Source organism: Salmo salar, chromosome 01 (genome assembly GCF_965601325.2).
Source record: "Salmo salar chromosome 01, fSalSal1, whole genome shotgun sequence".
In the NCBI taxonomy this organism is placed as follows: domain Eukaryota; kingdom Metazoa; phylum Chordata; class Actinopteri; order Salmoniformes; family Salmonidae; genus Salmo; species Salmo salar.
In genome coordinates this window covers 77,587,501-77,614,026 of record NC_138291.1, presented here as the reverse complement: position 1 = coordinate 77,614,026, position 26,526 = coordinate 77,587,501, and the positions used below count along the sequence as shown (strand labels likewise).

The 26,526-nt window shown below is 42.9% G+C and overlaps 1 protein-coding gene across 2 annotated transcripts in view; it reads left to right on the top strand.

Moving 5' to 3' along the window:
- The window catches only part of LOC106613059 (leucine zipper putative tumor suppressor 2 homolog), a 105,781-nt gene that overhangs the window by 34,904 nt on the left and 44,351 nt on the right, over positions 1–26,526 (top strand). The window contains exon 2 of one of the 2 annotated variants that reach the window (XM_082976860.1): positions 23,008–23,140. The gene's annotated coding sequence lies outside the window, so the exon portion shown is untranslated. The remainder of the gene's footprint in view (positions 1–23,007; positions 23,141–26,526) is intronic. The other variant, XM_014214942.3, reaches the window with a different exon arrangement.

Sequence of the window (26,526 nt, the reverse complement as noted above, 5' to 3'; positions counted from 1 at the left end):
GGCGTATTATAGCAACAAAGCTGCTTTCCCCCCCTTTCTTAGAAAACGACTGCAGCATAGCAGCAATCGCCATAGAAAGGGAGAGGTTGAGGGGAGAGAGAGAGAAAGAAAGATATTTTAGAAAAGCTATTGACTTGCAAAGCGGAAGAAACACTACATAGAAATTGCATTAGCTACTGTCTGTGTTCCATCTGTGCTACTGTAACTCTTGGGTTTGATTGAGCTTGTAGGCTACAGTGAGACTGGCTGGGTTAAGATGGAAACTAGTTTAAAGTATTGCGAGGGTTGATATGACAGTTATGTAAGCCATGTGCAGTGCTTCTCTCCCAGCTCTCTCCTTCTTTCACTCTCTTACTCTGCCTTTCTCACTCTCACTTCTATGTCTGTCTCTGCAGTAACTAACCTGCATGCCAGTTTAGGAACTCTCTGTCTGTGAGAGGGGAGTTAGATGGAAGGGTCTCGTTGCCCAGTGGACAGTGATGGTGTGCATGACCGTCTTACGTTGACTCTGCAGTGTGAGAGAGAGAGAGAGAGAGAGAGAGAGAGAGAGAGAGATTGTTTAAAATATATGTTGAATTTGTACCCTTGAAACAAAGTTAGATCTTCAAGTTAGATCTTCACTATCAGAAAAAAAAATATTGGCTGGGCAGCACCTCCTACTGGAGAGTTGATCTGTCTATTCAACTCAGGGTTTAACTAAAAATAGATCATGCAAATAGGCCTAGGGTTTCTTTTTTTTATTTTTTATAATATAATATTTGTCATTTTCTGCACTTTTTTGACACTCCAAAATCAAACGTATACATACGAACAACAACTTACAGACAGACACACACACAAACAATGACTACAGTACCAGTCAAAAGTTTGGACACACCTACTCATTCAAGGGTTTTTCTTTATTTTAACTATTTTCTACATTGTAGAATAGTAGTGAAGACATCAAAACTATGAAATAACACATATGGAATCATGTAGTAACCAAAAAAGTGTTAAACAAATCAAAATATATTTTATATTTGAGATTCTTCAAAGTAGCCACCCTTTGCCTTGATGACAGCTTTGCACACTCTTGACATGCACACTGAATTTCCATCTAAAAGGACCCATGAGCACCAACATGTGAAGTTCATAGGAGCATGTTAAATTTGGTGTCAAATGAAAGCTAAGAGTCTATTTTTTATTTTTTATTAATACATACATTAAGCAAAGGCTTTGATTTTTGGTCAAACAGATGGAAAAGGGGTCTAAGACAACATCTACCAGAAAAAAGGCTTAAAACATATTACAAATACATCAAAATACAATCATGTTGAAGTATATTTTGTCTTGGAAAAATTATTTGCCTTCTGTAAGTTTAAGAAACATTGCCATGTAATTAATCGTGCACATATCTTTAAGACAAGAGGGAAGATAATGAAAGTTCACAGAAGTAACAAGTAAAGGTAGACCTGCCAATGAGTTATAGTGGTTTTACTGATATCAATGTTTGTTTATGAACTATCAAGTGTTAAAATTCATAATTCTGTTACCAAATCGGTAACGGAATTACTGAACAATCTGTACCGGAATTACTGCAATTGAATTGGCTACAATGAGAAATCCTAGTAGTCACAAACCACAGTTGTGTCACCTGCTACTGTCCTCCTTTCCACTGGCATACTGTTAAGTTCAGCAGGTTGAGAGCTTCAAGTTTCTTGGTGTCCACATCACCAACAAACAAACATGTTCCAAGCACACCAAGACAGTCGGGAAGAGGGCACGACAAAACCTATTCCCCCCTGAGGAGACTGAAAAGATTTGTCATGGGTCCTCAGATCCTCAAAAGGTTCTACAGCTGCACCATCGAGAGCATTCTGGTTGCATCACTCCCTGGTATGGCAATAGCTCGGCCCCCGACCGCAAGGCACTACAGAGGGTAGTGCGAACGGCCCAGTACATAACTGGGGCCAAGCTTCCTGCCGTCCAGGACATCTATACCAGGCGGTGTCAGAGGAAGGCCCTGAAAATTGTCAAAGACTCCAGCCACCCTAGTCATAGCATGGCAAGCGGTATCGGAGCGCCAAGTCTAGGTCCAAGAGGCTTCTAAACAGCTTCTATCCCAAAGCCACAAGACTACTGGACAGCTAATCAAATGGCTACCCAGACTACTTGCATTGCTCCCCCTCCCTTTACTCTGCTGCTACTTTCTGTTATTATCTATGCATAAGTCACTTTAATAACTCTACCCACATGTATTTATTACCTCAATTACCTCGACTAACCGGTACCCCCACACATTGACTCTGTACCGGTACCCCCTGTATATAGCCTCGCTATTGTTATTTTACTGCTGCTCTTTAATTATTTGTTACTTTATTTCATATTTTTTTGCGTATTTTTCTTAAAACTGCATTGTTGGTTAAGGTCTTGTAAGTAAGCATTTCACTGTAAGGTCTTATTGACACCTACCATGAGACCTACCATCTACCATCTTTACATTCACTGTAACAAGCATCCTCACCCACTGAGCATCCTCACCCACTGAGCATTTACATTTACATTTAAGTCATTTAGCCGACGCTCTTATCCAGAGCGGCTTACAAATTGGTGCATTCACCTTATGATATCCAGTGGAACAACCACTTTACAATAGTACATCTATATCTTTTTTTTTGGGGGGGGGGTTAGAAGGATTACTATATCCTATCCCAGGTATTCCTTAAAGAGGTGGGGTTTCAGGTGTCTACGGAAGGTGCCAGAGCAGCGAACAGTTTTGACTGGGCTGAGCGGGAACTGGAGTGTGCGGAGGAGCGGGGTGACGTGAGAGAACTTGGGAAGGTTGAACACCAGACGGGCTGCGGCGTTCTGGATGAGTTGTAGGGGTTTAATGGCACAGGCAGGGAGCCCCGCCAACAGGGAGTTGCAAGTGATCCAGACGGGAGATGACAAGTGCCTGGATTAGGACCTGCGCCGCTTCCTGTGTAAGGCAGGGTCGTACTCTGCGAATGTTATATAGCATGAACCTACAGGATCGGGTCACCGCCTTGATGTTAGCGGAGAACGACAGGGTGTTGTCCAGGGTCACGCCGAGGCTCTTAGCACTCTGGGAGGAGGACACAATGGAGTTGTCAACCGTGATGGCGAGATCATGGAAAGGGCAGTCCTTCCCCGGGAGGAAGAGCAGCTCCGTCTTACCGAGGTTCAGCTTGAGGTGGTGATCCGTCATCCACACTGATATGTCTGCCAGACATGCAGAGATGCGATTCGCCACCTGGTTATCAGAAGGGGGAAAGGAGAAGATTAATTGTGTGTCGTCTGCGTAGCAATGGTAGGAGAGACCATGTGAGGATATGACAGAGCCAAGTGACTTGGTGTATAGCGAGAATAGGAGAGGGCCTAGAACTGAGCCCTGGGGGACACCAGTGGTGAGAGCACGTGGTGCGGAGACGGATTCTCGCCACGCCACCTGGTAGGAGCGACCTGTCAGGTAGGACGCAATCCAAGAGTGAGCCGCTCCGGAGATACCCAACTCGGAGAGGGTGGAGAGGAGGATCTGATGCTTCACAGTATCAAAGGCAGCAGATAGGTCTAGAAGGATGAGAGCAGAGGAGAGAGAGTTAGCTTTAGCAGTGCGGAGAGCCTAGGTTTTTTGAGAAGGGGTGCAACTCTCGCTCTCTTGAAGACGGAAGGGACGTAGCCAGCGGTCAAGGATGAGTTGATGAGCGAGGTGAGGTAAGGGAGAAGGTCTCCGGAAATGGTCTGGAGAAGAGAGGAGGGGATAGGGTCAAGCGGGCAGGTTGTTGGGCGGCCGGCCGTCACAAGATGCAAGATTTCATCTGGAGAGAGAGGGGAGAAAGAGGTCAAAGCATAGGGTAGGGCAATGTGAGCAGGACCAGCGGTGTCGTTTGACTTAACAAACGAGGATCGGATGTCGTCGACCTTCTTTTCAAAATGGTTGACGAAGTCATCCGCAAAGAGGGAGGAGGGGGGGGAGGAGGATTCAGGAGGGAGGAGAAGGTGGCAAAGAGCTTCCTAGGGTTAGAGGCAGATGCTTGGAAGTTAGAGTGGTAGAAAGTGGCTTTAGCAGCAGAAACAGAGGAGGAAAAGGTAGAGAGGAGGGAGTGAAAAGATGCCAGGTCCGAAGGGAGGCTAGTTTTCCTCCATTTCCGCTCAGCTGCCCGGAGCCCTGTTCTGTGAGCTCGCAATGAGTCGTCAAGCCACGGAGCAGGAGGGGAGGACCGATCCGGTCGGGAGGATAGGGGACATAGAGAGTCAAAGGATGCAGAAAGGGAGGAGAGGAGGGTTCAGGAGGCAGAATCAGGAGATTGGTTGGAGAAGGATTGAGCAGAGGGAAGAGATGATAGGATGGAAGAGGAGAGAGTAGCAGGAGAGAGAGAGCGAAGGTTGCGACGGCGCAATACCATCTGAGTAGGGGCAGAGTGAGTAGTGTTGGAGGAGAGCGAGAGGGAAAAGGATACAAGGTAGTGATCGGAGACTTGGAGGGGAGTTGCAGTGAGATTAGTAGAAGAACAGCATCTAGTGAAGATGAGGTCAAGCGTATTGCCTGCCTTGTGAGTCGGGGGGGACGGTGAGAGGGTGAGGTCAAAAGAGGAGAGGAGTGGAAAGAAGGAGGCAGAGAGAAATGAGTCAAAGGTAGACGTAGGGAGGTTAAAGTCACCCAGAACTGTGAGGGGTGAGCCATCCTCAGGAAAGGAACTTATCAAGGCGTCAAGCTCATTGATGAACTCTCCAAGGGAACCTGGAGGGCGGTAAATGGTAAGGATGTTAACCTGTTGGGGGTAGGGGGCAGTATTGGCACGGCCGGATAAAAAACGTACCCGATTTAATCTGGTTACTACTCCTGCCCAGTAACTAGAATATGCATATAATTATTGGCTTTGGATGGAAAACACCCTAAAGTTTCTAAAACTGTTTGAATGGTGTCTGTGAGTATAACAGAACTCATATGGCAGGCAAAAACCTGAGAAGATTCCTTACAGGAAGTGGCCTGTCTGACAAGTTGTTGTTCATCTTGGCTCTTTTTATTGAAGACTGAGGATCTTTGCTGTAACGTGACACTTCCTACGGCTCCCATAGGCTCTCAGAGCCCGGGAAAATGCTGAATGATATCGAGGCAGCCTCTGGCTGAAACACATTATCGCGTTTGGCAAGTGGCCGATCAGAGTACTCTGAGACTCAGGCGCGTGCACGAGTCGACCCTGTGCTTTATTTTCTTTCCTCTTTTTTTTCCTAAACGCAGATTCCCGGTCGGAATATTATCGCTTTGTTACGAGAAAAATGGTATTTTAAACAGCGGTTGACATGCTTCGAAGTACGGTAATGGAATATTTAGAATTTTTTTGTCACGAAATGCGCCATGCTCGTCACCCTTATTTACCCTTTCGGATAGTGTCTTGAACGCACGAACAAAACGCCGCTATTTGGATATACCAATGGATTATTTGGGACCAAACCAACATTTGTTATTGAAGTAGAAGTCCTGGGAGTGCATTCTGACGAAGAACACCAAAGGTAATCAAACTAATAGTAATAGTTTCTAATAGTAAATCTGACTTTGGTGAGTGCTAAACTTGCTGGGTGTCTAAATAGCTAGCCCTGTGATGCCGGGCTATCTACTGAGAATATTGCAAAATGTGCTTTCACCGAAAAGCTATTTTAAAATCGGACATATCGAGTGCATAGAGGAGTTCTGTATCTATAATTCTTAAAATAATTGTTATGCTTTTTGTGAACGTTTATCGTGAGTAATTTAGTAAATTTTTTGTAAATTCACCGGAAGTTTGCGGGGGGTATGCTAGTTCTGAACGTCACATGCTAATGTAAAAAGCTGGTTTTTTATATAAATATGAACTTGATTGAACAAAACATGCATGTATTGTATAACATAATGTCCTAGGTGTGTCATCTGATGAAGATCATCAAAGGTTAGTGCTGCATTTAGCTGTCTTCTGGGTTTTTGTGACATTATATGCTAGCTTGAAAAATGGGTGTCTGATTATTTCTGGCTGGGTACTCTGCTGACATAATCTAATGTTTTGCTTTTGTTGTAAAGCCTTTTTGAAATCGGACAGTGTGGTTAGATTAACCTCTCTACGCTAGGCGGGACGAATTCGTCCCACCTACGTAACAGCCACTTGCAGCCTGTGGCGCGATTTTCAAAACATTAAAAATCCTATTACTTCAATTTCTCAAACATATGACTATTTTACAGCTATTTAAAGACAAGACTCTCGTTAATCTAACCACACTGTCCGATTTCAAAAAGGCTTTACAACGAAAGCAAAACATTAGATTATGTCAGCAGAGTACCAAGCCAGAAATAATCAGACAAGCGATAATATTCCGACAGGGAATCTCCTTTTCGGCAAACAGAGGAAAAAATCACAAAGGCGGGGGCGGTCGGGTCACGCGCATAAGCCCAGAGTCCCTTGATCGGCCACTTGAGAAAGGCGATAATGTGTTTCAGCCTGGGGCTGGAATGACGACATTCTGTTTTTTCCCGGGCTCTGAGAGCCTATGGAAGACGTGGGAAGTGTCACGTTAGAGCAGAGATCCTTAGTAAAAGATAGAGATGGAAAAGAAGTTCAAGAAATGGTCAGACAGGCCACTTCCTGTAAAGGAATCTCTCAGGTTTTGACCTGCCATTTGAGTTCTGTTATACTCACAGACACCATTCAAACAGTTTTAGAAATTTAGGGTGTTTTCTATCCATATGTAATAAGTATATGCATATTCTAGTTACTGGGTAGGAGTGGTAACCAGATTAAATCGGGTATGTTTTTTATCCAGCCGTGTCAATACTGCCCCCTAGCCCTAACAGGTTAACGAGAGTCTTGTCTTTAAAATGGTGTAAAATAGTCATATGTTTGAGAAATTGAAGTAATAGCATTTCTAAGGTATTTGAATAACGCGCCACAGGATTCCACTGGCTCTTACGTAGGTGGGACGATTTCGTCCCGCCGGCCCTAGAGAAGTTAAGCTTGAATGGGCTAGTGATAGTGACAGCATGGAATTCAAATGAGGAGATAGACAGATGGGTCAGGGGAGAAAGAGAGAATGTCCACTTGGGAGAGATGAGGATTCCAGTGCCACCACCCCGCTGACCAGATGCTCTCGGGGTGTGCGAGAACACGTGGTCAGACGAGGAGAGAGCAGGAGGAGTAGCAGTGTTTTCTGTGGTAATCCATGTTTCCGTCAGCGCCAAGAAGTCGAGGGACTGGAGGGTAGCATAGGCTGAGATGAACTCTGCCTTGTTGGCCGCAGACCGGCAGTTCCAGAGGCTGCCGGAGACCTGGAACTCCACGTGGGTTGTGCGCGCTGGGACCACCAGGTTAGAGTGGCAGCGGCCACGCGTTGTGAAGTGTTTGTATGGCCTGTGCAGAGAGGAGAGAACAGGGATAGACCGACACATAGTTGATAGGCTACAGGAGAGGCTACGCTAATGCAAAGGAGATTGGCATGAAAAATTAACTAAACAACTGGGGAAGCGAGAGAGCAGGGCCTCCCTCACTAACAATTCACTGAAACACTAAAACGCTAAAATATAACTTTTCTAGCTACCACTAGAAATTAAAATTGATGTAAACTACAGTGGTTCAATGTTTCCAGGAATAGGCTCAAACTTAGTTTATTCCGCTAGATAACTTGGTACAGTATTCTTCCGTGAAAACCCAACCATGGATAGTGGTCAGTCCGCCCTAGCTGGACCAAATCTGAACCAATCATAGGCGCCTATGTTTTACAAGTTTGGACAGTACAGTACAATAGAGCAACGTAGAGTACAGTAAAGTAAAGAAAAGTACAGTAAAGTACTGTACAGTAGAGCACACTAGAGTAGAGTAAGTATAATGTACTGTATTGTACTGTACTCTACTACACTGAATATATCTACTTTACTGTACTCTACTGAACACTACTCTACTGTGCTGTGATGTCCAATATGCTGAAACATAGACGTCTATGATTGTTGCAGATTTGGTCTGGTCCTGACCAACCAAATGTGGTCTTGTATGGGGGCAGAGCTCATTACAATAATAACCAGTGTGTAGAATAATACCCAAATATGCAAAAACGATATTGCATATTTCTATCTTTGTGTGCCTATTGGGGATACATTACCATGAAGAGAATTATATTCATATCCATAATTATGCATTTCTGTATAGTACAGATCAGGGACCCATGATGTAATTATGTTACTGTAATTCCATTAACGGATGTAAATCCACTTCACCTACTGTTGTTCAATAGACAAAATATATATTTTTTAAACTCATGGTGTCTTGTCATAGCTGACACCCCATTCTTTCTGCAGACATCTTTGAATCTTAATTCAGAGCAGATATTTAGAGTTTTTGGAAAACGTGGTTGCTTAAAAACGGAGGGAGATTTTACCGTAATTCTGTTATGAAATTTTGCATGCGCACAGTTCTTCCTGTAAGTGTGTTTTTGTGAAATTTTCTGTGTATATTTTTGAAAGTAGTCCTTACATTTTAAACTAAAAAATCTGAGTCGAAGCGAAATTCCGTGTACCGTGGAATTGCCCGTCGATTAGTTTTTATTTCATCACTTTGTTTTTTAATTCCTTAAAGTCATAATATCATCTATGCACAGGCAGTAGCTGACACAGGCAGTAGCTGACACAGGCAGTAGCAGACACAGGCAGTAGCAGACAAAAAGGACGGTCAATGTTCTCTCTGCTCCCCATACTGTACAGCTGCATAGCTGTCTGACTAAATCATTTTACAAATACTTCAAAGTAGATAAGACATACTTTCACAAATTGTGTCTATCCCTCTCTCATCTGTGTACATTCCTCTCTCGTGCGGTTTGCGGGGCATGTGCAGTCTGTGTGTATCTAACCTAATGTAGCAGGCGTAAAAGTGTATCCATCTCTGTCCAAGACAGAAAGAACAGGAGCAATGGATAATGGTCATTGAAGTTAATTACAGCGTTTCTGCGCTAAACTAGGTTGAATATTTGCTTAATTAAAACTACAACTCCCATTCAGCCAAACGACCCTAATAGTTCTTGACTATTTGATTTCTCTACAGATAAACGGCACGTTAAGCTCACAAAAAAAAAGATCGAAATGGAAATCTAGTAATTGAACCGACGTACGTCAATTAGTTTTTTAATAACCGAAAGAAAAACAAAATTTTGGTTTATCTCTCAGCACCACAAGTTAATCATTAACCCATTTAATCCCAAATTTTTCCCAGACGTGAAAATATCCAAATCTTGTGTTATTAGTAAGCCTTTGAAATAATCAATCATCATTTTTTTTTGTTTTCATGGAAAAGTAGGTAAAAAAGTGTGTTTTATGGTCACAATTGTGACCGGTGAGATAATGTGATGTATACTGAATTAACATATTTATTCTATGCAGTCATTGTCACGTCCTGACCAGTAATAGGGGTTATTGGTTATTGTAGTTTGGTCAGGACGTGGCAGGGGGTATTTGTTTTATATGGTTCGGGGTGTGTGTGTACTTAGAGGGGTGTTGTATTTATGTGTTCCGGGGTTTTTGGTTTATGTTCTTGTTTTTGTATTCTAGGTTGTCTATGTTGTGTATTTCTTTGTTGGCCTGGTGTGGCTCTCATCAGGAACAGCTGTACATCGTTGTTTCTGATTGAGAGTCATACTTAAGGAGCTTGTTTTCCACCTGTCCCTTTGTGGGTAGTTATTTTTTGCATTGCTGTTAATATAGCCTGCGAAACTGTCATTCTGTCGTTTCTTTGTTTTCTCGTGTTCACGTTTAAATAAAATCATGATGAGCACGCAACCCGCTGCGCCTTGGTCTAATCTCTTCGACTACCGTGACAGTCATGAAAATGCTTATATATCCCAGCCCAGTTATTAACACATTTAAAACTCTGTCACTGGCAGTCCCCAACATTGCTACTAGAATGCCCTATCACATTCCAGTGTGACTATTTTACATATCAAAAACCCTTTTACATCACCGATGTGAATACTGAGCAAAAACAGAGCAAAAACAAAAATCAACAACCATCAACGTATTTCAACTTTGTTACTTTAGTGCAACATGTATTGAAACATTAATATTGTAACTTTATTGTAACATTTGAACTTGTACTTTAGTGCAATATTCATTGTAACATTGTCATTGGGACATTTTAGTGCAACATTCACTAACAACTGTATAGCAGTCGTGTCATTCATTCACAATGAACATAAAGGTAACATTAGGATAGAGGTAGCCTGTAGAACATGCATTCAAGTAGAGGCCTACACTGAAAAAAAGAAGATATATATATATTATACACATACATATAATACACATACATGTGTGTGTATATATGTATGTGTATAATATATATATTTTTAAATGTTTGTATTACAGTAGGCTTCAGAACCAAGTGCACGATTAGTTTGTGCATCACTATTTTGAACTACGATCAGTCAGATACTATAATACAGTATGTCTTGAATCAATTGATCCTCTTTTCAAAAAACATTTCAGTCATTTTGATTGTCTTTTTCCATTTTTCGGCGACTTTTCTTTTCTTCCTAGAGTCCGTTGTACTGCTTCTCCTCACCCTTTATTGACTTTTCTATTTTTCTTATATTGGCTTTTTCAGCCCTTTTTCATTCCCTCTTATACCACGGACAGTAGAAAAGGAGATATCTTGAAGCACGCAATGTGCAGTGGCGCTTTGCATTTCTCACATGCATATGTAGTGCGTTTGTCACAATGACGACATCTATGGAACCGGTGCATCGTGTTGATTGGCCAGTGAGAAGCTTTGTCATATCTTGCCTGATCTCCAATAGTAGCAGCCAGTAGATCTCCTTATGCGGCTCAGTGGTTTCATGCCAAACTTTTACATAAGAGACTGGCCAACTATCCATAAGAAGGTGAGCAGGTTGATGGTCCCTCCCATAACATCTCTGTAAAATAAATGGCTGTTTACGAGTGCACTGTTGAGAGACCATGCAAAGATGGGCCACCACCACTTCTTAGACCTGATGGAGATATGGTATCTTGAAACCTGTAGGTTGTGAAGTTCAACACCACCCATATGCTCATTGTATCGGTTGATGCATTTTGGTTGTGGGACTTTGTCAAAGGCTCGTCGCTCCTTGTTCCATCTCTTGACAGAGGTCTCACTGTATTTCTCCTCCATGTTTGTTGCCACTGTGACAATGTTATTGTCTTTCTAATGGACCAGCAACTTGTCTCCTTGGGTCAGAACCTCAGAGGTTCCACGGGGTAACTTCATGAAGTTCTTCTGTGGCTTGAATGGGACATCAAACAGACGATTTTGCCTCATCGTTCTAGAGCTCCCATATCCTCTTTTTGACATTTCATCGAGGAGTGCAAGCGAAGTGAAGAGGTTGTCATGAAGGAACTTGCAACCTTGAGGCACCTGAGATTGCTCTGCAACACCAAGAACGACACTGGGTCCATGACCCAACCCAGTCTCAGGGAGGAGAGTGTGGGGTGGTGAGGGGTAGTTCATCATCACTGATAACGTTGTTCCTGTTATGATCAATTTGCATAGGTTCAGCATATACATTCAACAGCCTGGCTGGCAAATGGCCTGTCTCCCCCTCATAGTCCATATCTTACCTATCGCTATCACACTCTCTGAGGGATAGCTGCAATGTTGCACGCCTTGTCTGAGCAGTCACCTGGAATCCAACATATCCAGAACTTGACTCAAAGTGAAACTCAAAGAAAGAACAGGGTAGAAAGTTAGGTAGAACAAGAACTATGTGTATACCTAGATGCACTGTGTTATCCCGCCGGTCACTATTGTTGCCGTCAACATGTTTACTCATTCTATGACCACACTGAACAAAGTTGAGTAATTGCAAATGCATATATCAATACTAGACACCTTAAAGATGACGTGTACCAAAAATATTTGTCCTATCTGAATGTTAACATACTTTACTAACCTTTTGTTTGGGAGCTTTAATGCAGCCATCGTCTTCTCATGGTGCAACCAGGAAGTAAATAGCTCTGGTCATGTGACAATTTACACTAAACATGTGACACTGCACATATTTCATTGAGACCCTTTATTATTCCAATATTTGCTGGAAATGCATTGATACATCATTCAGTAAAACTTTTAGAGCCTTATAACTGGAAACATTTTTTACGGTCACTATTGTGACTGATGGGATTAAATAGGTTAATACAGTATGTTGGTTTCTCGTCCCCATCTCAACCAGGACTAAATCAAATCAATGGTTATTTAAAGTGCATTTCAAGTTTGATTAGATTAGAGTCCAACATATCAATAATTAATTTGTAGACAAACTGGATGTTGAATTGTGTTTGGTTGTCAAAGCAAGGAGATCTGTCTTCTGCTTGGATAGTTCCGTCTGTGCCACTGACCTAGTCTGGCTTTAATTCATTGTTTTTCTACAAATGAATAATTTATATGTTGGATTCACATCTCCATCTCAACCAAAAATCTAAGTTAAAAAATAGGACAAATACAAATCAAACTTTAAATGTACTTTAAATAAAGTTTGATTTGATTTAGTCCTATTCTTTAACTTTGCTTCATGGTTGAGATGAAGACGTGTGTGTGTATATATGTATGTGTATAATATATAATATATATATATTGTTTTTTAAATGTTTGTATTACAGTAGGCTTCAGAACCAAGTGCATGATTAGTTTGTGCATCACTATTTTGAACTACGATCAGTCAGATACTATAATACAGTATGTCTTGAATCAATTGATCCTCTTTTCAAAAAACTACAGTGTCAATATTTAATTTGTAGACAAACTGAAATAAAAGCCATACTAAGTCAGTGGCACAAAAGATACATTTTGAAATATTTATATTTGGTTGCGTTGCCCAAACACAATTCAATATCACTTTTGAAATACAGTAAATAGCCTATTAACTTGTAGACAAGTTAACAAATTATATGATGGATTCACGTCTCCAACTGAACTAAAAATGAAAGTTAAATAGTAGGATTAAGCTACTGGCTCAGATGAAACTATCCAAGCATTATACATCCTTTTAATGTTGATATTGGGTTGCGCTGACAACCAAAACAATTTAATATTGCTTTTGTAATACAGTACATAGCCTATCTTACAAACTAATGTAAAAGTATTTAACTTTAAATGAGTAACATCCAAATCAAATCAAATCAAATTGTATTAGTCACATGCACCGAATACAACACTGTAGACCTTACAGTGACATGCTTACTTTCGAGCCCCTAACTTCAAAAAATACGGATAAGAATAAGAGATAAAAGTAACAAGTCATTAAAGAGGAGCAGTAAAAAATAACAATATATACAGGGGGGTGTTGGTACAGAGTTAATGTGCGGGGACACAGGTTAGTTGAGGTAGTATGTACATGTAGGTAGAGTTATTTAAAGTGACTATGCATAGATGACAACAGAGAGTGGCAGTGGTGTGGAGATGGGGGGGGGGGGGGGGAATTGTGAATATTCTGGTTAGCCATTTGACTAGATGTTCAGGAGTCTTATGGCTTGGGGGTAGAAGCTGTTTAGAAGCCTCTTGGACCTAGACTTGGCGCTCCACGTACCGCTTGCCATGTGGTAGCAGAGAGAACAGTCTATGACTAGGGTGGCTGGAGTCTTTGACAATTTTCAGGGCCTTCCTCTGACACTGCCTGGTATAGAGGTCCTGGATGGCAGGAAGCTTGGCCCCAGAGATGTACTGGTCCATTCACACTACCCTCTGTAGTGCCTTGAGGTCAGAGGCTGAGCAGTTGCCATACAAGGCAGTGATGCAACCATTCAGGATGCTCTCAATGGTGCAGCTGTAGAACCTTTTGAGGATCTGAGGACTCATGCCAAATCTTTTCAGTCTCCTGAGGGGGAATAGGTTTTGTCATGCCCGCTTCGCGACTATCATTGTGTGCTTGGACTATGTTTGTTTGTTGGTGATGTGGACACCAAGGAACTTGAAGCTCTCGACCTGCTCCACTGCAGCCCCGTTGATGAGAATGGGGGCGTGCTCGGTCCTCTTTTTCCTGTAGTCCACAATCATCTCCTTTGTCTTGATCACGTTGAGGGAGCGGTTGTTATCCTGGCACCACACGGCCAGGTCTCTGACCTCCTCCCTATAGGCGGTCTCGTCATTGTCGGTGATAAGGCCTACCACCGTTGTGTCATCGGCAAACTTAATGATGGTGTTGGAGTCATGCCTGGCTGTGCGGTCATGAGTGAACAGGGAGTACAGGAGAGGGCTGAGCACGCACCCCTGAGGGGCCCCTGTGTTGAGGATCAGCATGGCGGATGTGTTGTTACCTACCCTTACCACCTGGGGGCGGCCCGTCAGGAAGTCCAGGATCCAGTTGCAGAGGGAGGTGTTTAGTCCCAGGGTCCTTAGCTTATTGATGAGCTTTGAGGGCACTCTGGTGTTGAACACTGAGCTGTAGTCAATGAATAGCATTCTCACATAGGTGTTCCTTTTGTCCAGGTGGGAAAGGGCAGTGTGGAGGGCAATAGAGATTGCATCATCTGTGGATCTGTTGGGGCGGTATGCAAATTGGAGTGGGTCTACGGTTTCTGGGATGATGGTGTTGATGTGAGCCATGACCAGCCTTTCAAAGCACTTCATGGCTACAGACGTGAGTGCTACGTGTCGGTAGTCATTTAGGCAGGTTACCTTAGTGTTCTTGGGCACAGGCACTATGCTGGTTCTGCTTAAAACATGTTGGTATTACAAACTCGGAAAGGGAGAGGTTGAAAATGTCAGTGAAGACACTTGCTAGTTGGTCAGCGCGTGCTCGCAGTACACGTCCTGGTAATCTGTCTGGCCCTGCGGCCTTATGAATGTTGACCTGTCTAAAGGTCTTACTCACATTGGCTGCGGAGAGTGTGATCACACAGTCTTCCGGTACAGTTGGTGCTCTCATGCATGTTTCAGTGTTATTTGCCTCGAAGTGAGCATAGAAGTAGTTTAGCTCGTGTCACTGGGCAGCTCTCGGCTGTGCTTCCCTTTGTAGTCTGTAATGGTTTGCAAGCCCTGCCACATCCGACGAGCGTCAGAGCCGGTGTAGTAAGACTCAATCTTAGTCCTGTATTGATGCTTTGCCTGTTTGATGGTTCGTCGCAGGGCATAGCGGGATTTCTTATAAGCTTCCGGATTAGAGTCCCAACTCCTTGAAAGTGGCAGCTGTAGCCTTTAGCTCAGTGCAGATGCTGCCTGTAATCCATGGTTTCTGGTTGGGGTATGTACGTACGGTCACTGTGTGGACGAAGTCATCGATGCACTTATTGATGAAGCCAATGACAGATGTGGTGTACTCCTCAATGCCATTGGAGGAATCCCAGAACATATTCCAGTCTGGGCTAGCAAAACAGTCCTGTAGCTTAGCATCTGCTTCATCTGAACACTTTTTTATTGATCTAGTCACTGGTGGTTCCTGCTTTAATTTTTGCTTGTAAGCAGGAATCAGGAGGATACAATTATGGTCAGATATCCAAATGGAGGGCGAGGGAGAGCTTTGTATGCATCTCTGTGTGTGGAGTAAAGGTGGTCCAGAGTTCTTTTCCCTCTGGTTGCACATTTAACATGTTGATAGAAATTAGGTAAAACTGATTTAAGTTTTCCTGCATTCAAGTCCCCGGATACTTGGAGTGCCGCCTCTGGGTGAGCATTTTCGTGTTTGCTTATGGCGGAATACAGCTCATTCAATGCTATCTTGGTGCCAGCCACGGACTGTGGAGGTATGTAAACAGCTACAAAGAATATAGATGAGAACTCTCTCGGTAGGTATTGTGGTTTGCAGCTTATCATGAGAAACTCTACCTCAGGCGAGCAAAGGCTCGAGACTTCCTAAGATATCGTGCACCAGCTGTTGTTTACAAAAATACATAAACCGCCGCCCCTTGTCTTACCAGACACCGCTGTTCTATCCTGCCGGTACATCGTTCAGCCTCGACTCCATGACGCATAAGATGTTACAGTTTTTAATGTCCCGTTGGTAGTTTAATCTTCCCAATAACTCGTCCATTTTATTGTCCAAAGATCGCATGTTTGCGAGCAGAGTTGAGGGGAGTGGGGGTTTATTCGATCACCTGTTCCCGAGTGAGCCGTATATCCTCCGCCTCAGGCTCGTCAGAGTCGTGAAAGAAGAAAAAGGATTCTGCTAGTCCGTGGTGAGTAATCGCAGTCCTGATGTCTAGAAGTTATTTTTCGGTCATAAGAGACGGCAGCGGCAACATTATGTACAAAAATATTTAAAAAATAAGTTACAAACAACGCAGATAAACAAACAAAAAAATGCAATCGGTTGGGGGCACGTAAAACGTCTTCCTTCTGCTCCGGCGCTATTTTAACAATCCATTGGCACATATTGAGGTTAGCCTACTGTTAATACAGTGTATTCAGACCCCTTAACTTTTTCCACATTTTGTTACATTACAGCCTTAATTTATAACTGATTAAATTGTTTTCCCCCCCCTAATATATCTCCACTCAATACCCCATAATGACAAAGCAAACTAAGGTTTTTTGAAATTTTTGCAAATGTAGAAAAAAATGTAAACAGAAATAATACATTTACATAAGTATTCAGACCCTTTACTCAATACTTTGTAGAGGCACTTTTGGCAGCGATTACAGCCCCGAGTATTCTTGGGTATGACGCTACTGGCATGGGTCCTCCTGGCACCAGAGGGCGGCAGAGACCGCCCTAGAGACTTTTATTGGACTCATTGGACTCTTATTATTTCATGATTGTGTCCTAGTTAAAGAGGTGTGTTTTCTCTTGTCCATTGCAGGAGCTTGAATTGTTTACCATGTGCGTTCGTTTCCTTAATGAGTTTTCGAGTCTTAGTGTTTGTTGTTTTTTCAAGTGTACTGTGATCCTGTTGCTACTGTTTCTCAGTAAAGTATTATGTTTATCCTTAATCATTAATTCCTCGTCTGGTCTCTTCTTTGCACCTGGGTCCAACCTTACCACATCACAGCTACAATCTTGGCACACCTGTATTTGGGGAGTTTCTCACATTATTTTCTGTAGTTTTTCTCAAGCTCTATCATGTTGGATGGGGATCTTCGCTACACATTTATTTTTAGTTCTCTCTAGAGATGTTAGATCGGGTTCAAGTCCGGGCTCTGGCTGGGCCACTCAAGGACATTCAGAAACTTGTCCCGAAGCCACGCCTGCGTTGTCTTGGCTGTGTGCTTAGGGTTGTTGTCCTGTTGGAAGGTGAACCTTCACCCCAGTCTGAGGTCCTGAGCACTCTGGAGTAGGGTTTCATCATCAATGATCTCTCTGTACTTTGCTCCGTTCATTTTTCCCTTGATCCTGACTAGTCTCTCAGTCCCTGCCGCTGAAAAACATCACCACAGCATGATTCTGCCACCACCATGCTTCACAGTAGGGATGGTGCCAGGTTTCCTCCAGACATTGGCATTCAGGACAAAGAGTTCAATCTTGGTTTCATCAGACCAGAGAATCTCGTTTCTCATGATCTGAGAGTCCTTTAGGTGCCTTTTGGCAAACTCCAAGTGGGCTGTCATGTGCTTTTTACTGAGGAGTGGCTTCCGTCTGGCCACGCTACCATAAAGGCCTGATTGGTGGAGTGCAGCATAGATGGTTGTCCTTCTGGAAGGTTCTCCCATATCCACAGAGGAACTCTGGAGCTCTGTCAGAGTGACCATCGGGTTCTTGATCACCTCCCTGGACAAGGCCCTTCTCCCCCGATTGCTCAGTTTGGCCTGGCGGCCAGCTGTAGGAAGAGTCTTGGTGGTTCCAAACTTCTTCCATTTAAGAATGATGGAGGTTGCTGTGTTCTTGAGGACCTTCAATGCTGCAGAAATGTTTTGGTACCCATCCCCAGATTTGTGCCTCGACGCAATCCTGTATCGGAGCTCTATGGACAATTCCTTTGACCTCAAGGCTTGGCAAGACAAAAATATTTAAGTGCCTTTGAACGGAGTATGGTAGTAGGTGCCAGGTTCTGCCCAATAGTTTCCCGTGTGTATCAAGAATGGTCCACCACCCAAAGGACATCCAGCCAACTTGACACAACTTTGTGAAGAATTGGAGTCAACTTGGGCCAGCATCTCTGTGGAACACTTTCATCACCTTGTAGAGCTGATGCCTTGACAAATTGAATCTGTTCTGAGGGCAAAAGTGGGGGTGCCACTCAATATTAGGAAGGTGTTGTTCAAGATAGCATGCAAATTTTGCAGGTCTGTGGAGTTCCCTACATTTGCTATAATAATCTGTGCAGAATCTCGAACAGCATTGATCAAACTTGCAATATGTACTTTAAATGTAATCTCAACTGCAATCCAGGTCATTTGGTTGTGCCATTAGATGATGTCACCATTGTTGTTGATTCTAAGCAATGTTGTGCTGCTATTTTTATTGACTTGGCCAAAGCTTTTGATACGGTGCACCATTCCATTCTTGTGGGCTGGCTAAGGAGTATTGGTGTCTCTGAGGCGTCTTTGGCCTGGTTTGCTAACTACCTCTCTCAAAGAGTGCAGTGTATAAAGTCAGAATATCTGCTGTGTCAGCCACTGCCTGTCAACAAGGGACTACCCCAAGGCTCAATCCTAGGCCCCACGCTCTTCTCAATTTACATCAACAACATAGCTCAGGCAGTAGGAAGCTAACCCTGATTCAGATGACCATCATACCCATGCTAGATTACGGAGACGTTATTTATAGATCGGCCGGTAAGGATGAAGGTAAGGCAGGTAAGGTTGCTCTCGAGCGGCTTGATGTTCTTTACCACTAGGCCATCAGATTTGCCAAATGCTCCTTATAGGACACATCACTGCACTCTATACTACTCTGTAAACTGGTCATCTCTGTATACCCATCGCAAGACCCACTGGTTGTTACCTATTTATAAAACCCTCTTAGGCCTCACTCCCCCCTATCTGAGATACATACTGCAGCCCTCATCCTCCACATAAAACACCCGTTCTTCCAGTCACTTTCTCTCCTGATTTCCTCTCTTTCTTCTGCGCTAATGTAAAAACTCAGTTGAGGAATTGTACTTACACTGTCGCTTTCAAGCTTGGTCATGATGACCAACACATTACAGCAGTGATGGGTTCAATGAAAATAAATTAGGAAAATTTCAGTTTACGTTCTGATTCAATTGAATTTAAATGGAAATTACCCCAACCCTGCATCACCATTTGTCAAACCCCAAGTCATGGTGATAGTGTCAAATACTGGTAGTGCTCCTGTGGAGAGGACATATGCTGGCATAGCCGTAATCTATCTACCAGTAATAAAACCCAGATTGTAATCTGAACACAGCTCAGGGTTTACGTCAGAAGAGACCACTGGGTGACATGTCATCTACTGATTAGAAATCCTACAGGGGAGGGAGTGTGTGTGTTTGTGTGTGTTTGTGCTTGCGTGCGCACACACATGCAGGGGCAGATCAGTGCAGTGTCAGAGCAGAGGCCATGTTGTACGACCTCGTTTTATGAACGTTACAACTGTAAATCCTTCCAAAGGCCAGAATCCAGGCCAGAGCTGTGTGTGTCTGTCTCTGTTCCCTCTTCTGTCTCTTCCCTACCTCTTCTCTAGGTCCTCAAAGCACACACATCCCTTGGTCGCTCGTCTTTTCAGTTCGCTGCAGCTAGCGACTGGAACGAGCTGCAACAATCACTCAAACTGGACAGTTTTATCTCAATCTCTTCATTCAAAGACTCAGTCATGGACACTCTTACTGACAGTTGTGGCTGCTTTGCATGATGTATTGTTGTCTCTACCTTCTTGCCCTTTGTGCTGTTGTCTGTGCCCAATAATGTTTGTACCATGTTTTGTGGTGCTACCATGTTGTTGTCATGTTGTGTTGCTACCGTGTTGTGTTGTCATGTGTTGCTGCCTTGCTATGTTGTTGTCTTAGGTCTCTCTTTATGTAGTGTTGTCTCTCTTGTCGTGATGTGTGTTCTGTCCTATATTTATATATTTTTTATTTTTTATTATTTTAATCCCAGCCCCCGTCCCCGCAGGAGGCCTTTTGCCTTCTGGTAGTCCATCATTGTAAATAAGAATTTGTTCTCAACTGACTTGCCTAGTTAAATAAAGGTTAAATAAAAATGTTTAATTATCCTCTCTCTTCCTCCTCTTTTCTCCTCCTCTTTCTCTTCCCTACCTCCCCTCTCTCTCGCCCTCTCTTCCTTCCTCCACCTCTTCTCCTATCCTCCTTTCTCTTCTCCTTTTCTCACCTCTATAGAATAACAGGGTGGGTAGTGATGCCCCTTATTACCTAGCTGGTTACCAAAGTTGGGGGATCAATTAAAGCAGGATGACAAATGGACCTCCCCCCCCCCCTCCAGGATAGGGCTTGGCCATCTGTCTGTCAGAAGGCTGCCTGCTAGGACAAGACAGGAGGACAGGCCCTAGTGTCTCCTCACTCCTCCCTTCCTTCAGGGCTGTTTAGGATGATTAGGCTCATTATGAGGATCTTCTGCTCTATGCTTTTTTTTTACATTATTCTTCTTATATGCAGCATATAAATAGGATAGTTTGGGGTCAAGGGGGGGTGGTCTTATTATATATATTTTGGGAAACACAGTCTGAAAGGGGGGTAGGGAGTGGAGCGTCATTTCTTTGTTATTCTTGGTCTTATCTGTTCATCATTATAATGGATGAGTAAAGAATAGTCTCAACTCATCTTGCTCACCCCAATAAGATCAGGGTACTCACATTAGCCTGAAAAGATGAACTTGACAGACACACCCCCATATGTGTAGCAGCTTAACCATATATCAGCATATATGAATGTTGGGCTGGTTCAGAAACACCTTGAGGGGTGCGTTAAAGCTGAGCTCTGTGAAGGTTAAACAGTGCCACTGGTCGCTTTAGGTGCATTTCTTATTGTTTTTGTTTCGTTTTTGGGGAGGTGATTATTCAGCAACGTAATAAGAAAACATCGTAGCACATCCATCGTGCGTGCAGTGATGTGCAATTATGTCCGCGAGAATAAACAGTGTTGCTGTTTGGTGTAACATCTTTGTTGTCGTAATATCGCAAATGGACGTGGCAGTTTCACCGCAATGGTTTCCAACTTTAAAGCAACTGCAAAATCAGGAGTGTAGCTAAAGCATATTTCACTTTTAGTCCACATGAAAAATACTACAGTTTACCATAGAGTACTAAGTACTGTGGCAGACCAGGGGGTTTGACCAAGACGTTTCCACAGATCAGAGACAGACACAAGTGTGATTCCTCAGTTTCAAGGGTGTTTATTTTGGAGACCTCTTCCGGGTTACCGCCTTCTGGGCTCCGGGGAATGCTGTTTCCTCTGAGGTAGAACACCGAGCCCCTCTGTTCTAGCAGACCGTGAGGACATCTGTCCGGTAGCAACCTCTCACTACCTCCAACCCTACCATGTGCTGCCCTACTGGCAGCTTAATAGGCCCCGTACGGCTGGTGAGCAATCAGCCCCTTGATTACTCGCCAGCCTCAATCAGCCCCAATTAGTCCTGGCCAAAGGACCCGATCGAGATCTGGCATGACCAGCAGAGGGAATCACCGCTGTGTGATGTAGACTCCGTCTGTCACCAGGCCTCGACGAGTCTTCCCTTGGTGGCTTGTTCACGGTACGCCACACTACTTACTATAGATTTCTATAGTAAACTGTAGTATAGTGTAGAAGTACGTGTGTAGTACTTACTATAGAATGTTGTAGTATACTGTAGAATACTATAGTATATACTACACTTTTCTTGTACTACAGTATTTATACTATAGTTAACTCTTAATACTACAGTATACTACAGTAAATACTACAGTATTCACTGTAGTGCTTTTGCTGAGTTTCTGCAACAACAAAAAAATATGCTAAAACACTACAGTGAGTACTTATACCATAGTATACTATAGTATTTTTTTCATGTGGGAGGCTGTATCAGAAACACGCTGAGAGATGCATCAAAACAACTAAATACTCATCTTGAGAATACTTCCAGAACCACTTGAATGTTACTTTAAAGCAACTGCAGGAAGAGAGGTTACATATATTTTTGTCAGGTTTAATGAACTGACCCCAGTGCAGTGCTATAGGGCAGGAAGAACTAAGGCCAAAATCAATCAGCTGAATTGTATCAGTGATCAATCAGTGATCAGACTGTAGAGAATAGATTGATCATTTATAGTGGGATGGTGCTTGATAAGAGGAGGAGAAAGAGGAGAGAGAGAGATGGCGAGAGAGGGGACAGAGGGAAATAGGGATAGAGATAAAGGTTGAAATACAGAGATAAAAGTTGAGAGAGAGAGAGGGTAATGGAAAGAGAGAAAGTGGTAGAGGTGAAGAGAGAGTGAAATAGAAAATGGGATATTGAAAGCGAAAGGGAGGAAGAGAGGGGAAAAGAGACAGGAAGGTTATGAAAGCAAGCTCTCAGGGAGGCCCTCCTCCCTTCTCGTTCCATTCTCTCGACTCTTTTCCCTCTCTTCCTCTTGCACGTGGATCAGGGAATGCTGTTGTTTCATGTTGAGGTGACCTATTTTGGAATTCGTAAGAGAGCGCACACATCAGATGAGACCGCAGTCAAAGCTATAGATGTTCGAGATAAACAAACAGACTGGGATATCTCCCCTCGGATGTGTGTGTGTGTGTGTGTGTGTGTGTGTGTGTGTGTGTGTGTGTGTGTGTGTGTGTGTGTGTGTGTGTGTGTGTGTGTGTGTGTGTGTGTGTGTGTGTGTGTGTGTGTGTGTGTGTGTGTGTGTGTGTGTGTGTGTGTGTATATATGCATAGGGGGTATATTTTTATAGGAATATTACGGTGACAGTGTCTCAAGGGGGGCAGTGGTCTCCTCTTCTCTCCTTTCACAGAACACAGCATTTAAGGGAGTACATTTAACTCTGAATGACCAGTGTATTGTACTCCAAACTGTTACTTTTAGGATATACCATAATGTTACAGTTTCACATGATAGAAAGTAATATAAATTGCTTCTAACATGTATTTGCTGTTCTGTCTCTGTACATGCATTACCTTCTTGTTCCTCTCTCTCTCTCTCTCTGTGTTTCCAGACTCTAGGTCAGGAGGTGTAGTGGAGGAGAGGCAGACCAAGAAGTAGTGAGGTTCTGGGGATGAGAAGTCACTGTTCTCTCCCTGTCTCCCCCAGAGAACCAGGAGACCACTGGGACTCTCAAACAGGTAAAGGTCAGTGTTTGGTGTTTGTCTGCCATGTTAACATACGAATTAGAAGAAAATCGATACATAACAATTTGGTGGGTGCTTATATTTGTCCTATTTTACACATGTACAAGTGTGTATTAATTGGAAATGTGTTTTTTGCATATCCCAACTCCATTATCAACAGCAACCCTGGAGCAATTAGGGGAAGTGTCTTGCTCAAGGGCACAACAACCGATTGTTCACCCTGTTGGCTCGGGGATTCAAACTAGTGACATTCCAGTTACTGGCCATATGCTCTAACCGCTAGGCTCTCTGCCACCACATATCAATGTCCTGAAACTCAGCCATTCCCCCAAGTCACGTAGAAAGTTGTTCTCCCTCTCTCTCTCATTCAATTCAATTCAACAGCTTTTTATTGGCATGGGAAACGTGTTTACATTTCCAAAGCAAGTGAAATAGATAATAAACAAAAGTGAAATAAACAATCAAAAACAACCAGTAAACATTAAACTCACAAAAGTTTCAAAGGAATATAGAGACATTTAAAATGTCATATTATGGCTATGTACAGTGTTGTAACGATGTACAAATAGTTAAAGTAAAAAAGGGAAAATAAATAAGCATAACTATGGGTTGTATTTACAATGGTGTTTGTTTTTCACTGGTTGACCTTTTCTTGTGGCAACAAGTCACAAATCTTGCTGCTGTGATGACACACTGTGCTACTTCACCTAAAAGATATGGGAGTTTATCAGTATTGGATTTGTTTTCGAATTCTTTGTGGGTCTGTGTAATCTGAGGGAAATATGTGTCGCTAATATTGTCATACAGTTGAAGTCGGAAGTTTACATACACCTTAGCCAAATACATTTAAACTCAGTTTTTCACAATTCCTGACATTTAATCCAAGTAAACATTCCCTGTCTTAGGTCAGTTAAGATCACCACTTTATTTTAAGAATGTGAAATATCAGAATAATAGTAGAGAGAATTATTTATTTCAGCTTTTATTTCTTTCATCACATTCCCATTGGGTCAGAAGTTTACATACACTCAATTAGTATTTGGTAGCATTGCCTTTAAATTGTTTAACTTGGGTCAAACGTTTCGGGGAGCCTTCCACAAGCTTCCTACAATAAGTTGGGTGAATGTTGGCCCATTCCTCCTGACAGAGCTGGTGTAACTGAGTCAGGTTTGTAGGCCTCCTTACTCACACATGCCTTTTCAGTTCTGCCCACAAACTTTCTATGGGATTGAGATCAGGGCATTGTGATGTCCACTCCAATACCTTGGCTTTGTTGTCCTTAAGCCATTTTTCCACAACTTTGGAAGTATGGTTGGGGTCATTGTCCATTTGGAAGACCCATTTGCGACCAAGCTTTAACTTCCTGACTGATGTCTTGAGCTGTTGCTTCAATATATCCACATACTTTTCCATCCTCATGATGCCATCTATTTTGTGAAGTGCACCAGTCCCTCCTGCAGCAAAGCACCCCCATAACATGATGCTGCCACCCCCGTGCTTCACAGTTGGGACGGTGTTCTTCAGCTTGCAAGCCTCCCCATTTTTCCTCCAAACATAACGATGGTCATTATAGCCAAACAGTTCTATATTTGTTTCATCAGACCAGTGGACATTTCTCCAAAAAGTACGATCTTTGTCCCCATGTGCAGTTGCAAACCGTAGTCTGGCTTTTTTATGGCGGTTTTGGAGCAGTGGCTTCTTCCTTTCTGAGCGGCCTTTCAGGTTATGTCGATATAGGACTCGCTTTACTGTGGATATAGATACTTTTGTACTTGTTTCCTCCAGCATCTTCACAAGGTCCTTTGCTGTTGTTCTGGGATTGATTTGCACTTTTCACACCAAAACCAAAGTACGTTCATCTCTAGGACACAGAACGCGTCTCCTTCCTGAGCGGTATGATGGCTGCGTGGTCCCATGGCGTTTATACTTGCGTACTGTTTGTACAGATGAACGTGGTACCTTCAGGCGTTTGGAAATTGCTCCAAAGTATGCACCAGACTTGTGGAGGTCTTGGCTGATTTCTTTTGATTTTCCCAAGATGTCAAGCAAAGAGACACTGAGTGTGAAGGTAGGCCTTGAAATACATCCACAGGTACACCTCCAATTGACTCAAATGATGTCAATTAGCCTATCAGAAGCTTCTGAAGCCATGACATCATTTTCTGGAATTTTCCAAGCTGTTTAAAAGCACAGTCAACTTAGTGTATGTAAACTTCTGACCCACTGGAATTGTGATACAGTGAATTATAAGTGAAATAGTCTGTAAACAATTATTGGAAAAATTACTTGTGTCATGCACAAATTAGATGTTCTAACTGACTTGCCAAAACTATAGTTTGTTAACAAGAAATTTGTGGAGTGGTTGAAAAACGAGTTTTAATGACTCCAACCTAAGTTTATGTACACTTCCGACATTTTGTGGGCAGTGTGCACCTATAGCGGCCTTTCTCAATAGCAAGGCTATGCTCACTGAGTCTGTACATGGTCAAAGCTTTCCTTAAGTTTGGGTCAGTCACAGTGGTCAGGTATTCTGCCACTGTGTACTCTCTGTTTAGGGCCAAATAGCATTCTAGTTTGCTCTTTTTTTTTGTTAATTATTTCCAATGTGCCAAGTAATTATCTTTCTGTTTTCTCATGATTTGGTTGGGTCTAATTGTGTTGCTGTCCTGGGGCTCTGTGTGGTCTGTTTGTGTTTGTGAAAAGAGCCCCAGGACCAGCTTGCTTAGGGGACTCGTCTCCAGGTTCATCTCTCTGTAGGTGATGGCTTTGGTATGGAAGGTTTAGGAATTGATTCCTTTTAGGTGGTTGTAGAATTTAACGGCTCTTTTCTGTATTTTGATAATTAGCGGGTATCGGCCTATTTCTGCTCTGCATGCATTATTTGGTGTTTTACGTTGTACACTGAGGATATTTTTGCAGAATTCTACATGCAGACTCTCAATTTGGTGTTTTTCCCATTTTGTGAATTCTTGGTTGCTGAGCGGACCCACTCCAGACCTCACAACCATAAAGGGAAATGTGTTCTATAATTGATTCAAGTATTTTTAGCCAGATCCTAATTGGTATGTCAAATGTCATTTTTATTTTGATGGCATAGAATGCCCTTCTTGTCTTGTCTCTCAGATCATTCACAGCTTTGTAGAAGTTACCTGTGGCGCTGATGTTTAGGCCAAGGTATGTATAGTTTTTTGTGTGCTCTAGGGCAACGGTGTCTAGATGGAATTTGTATTTGTGGTCCTGGCAACTGGACCTTTTTTGGAACACCATTATTTTGGGCTTACTGAGATTTACTGTCAGGGTCCAGGTCTGGCAGAATCTGTGCAGAAGATCTAGGTGCTGCTGTAGGCCCTCCTTGGTTGGGGACAGAAGCACCAGATCATCAGCAA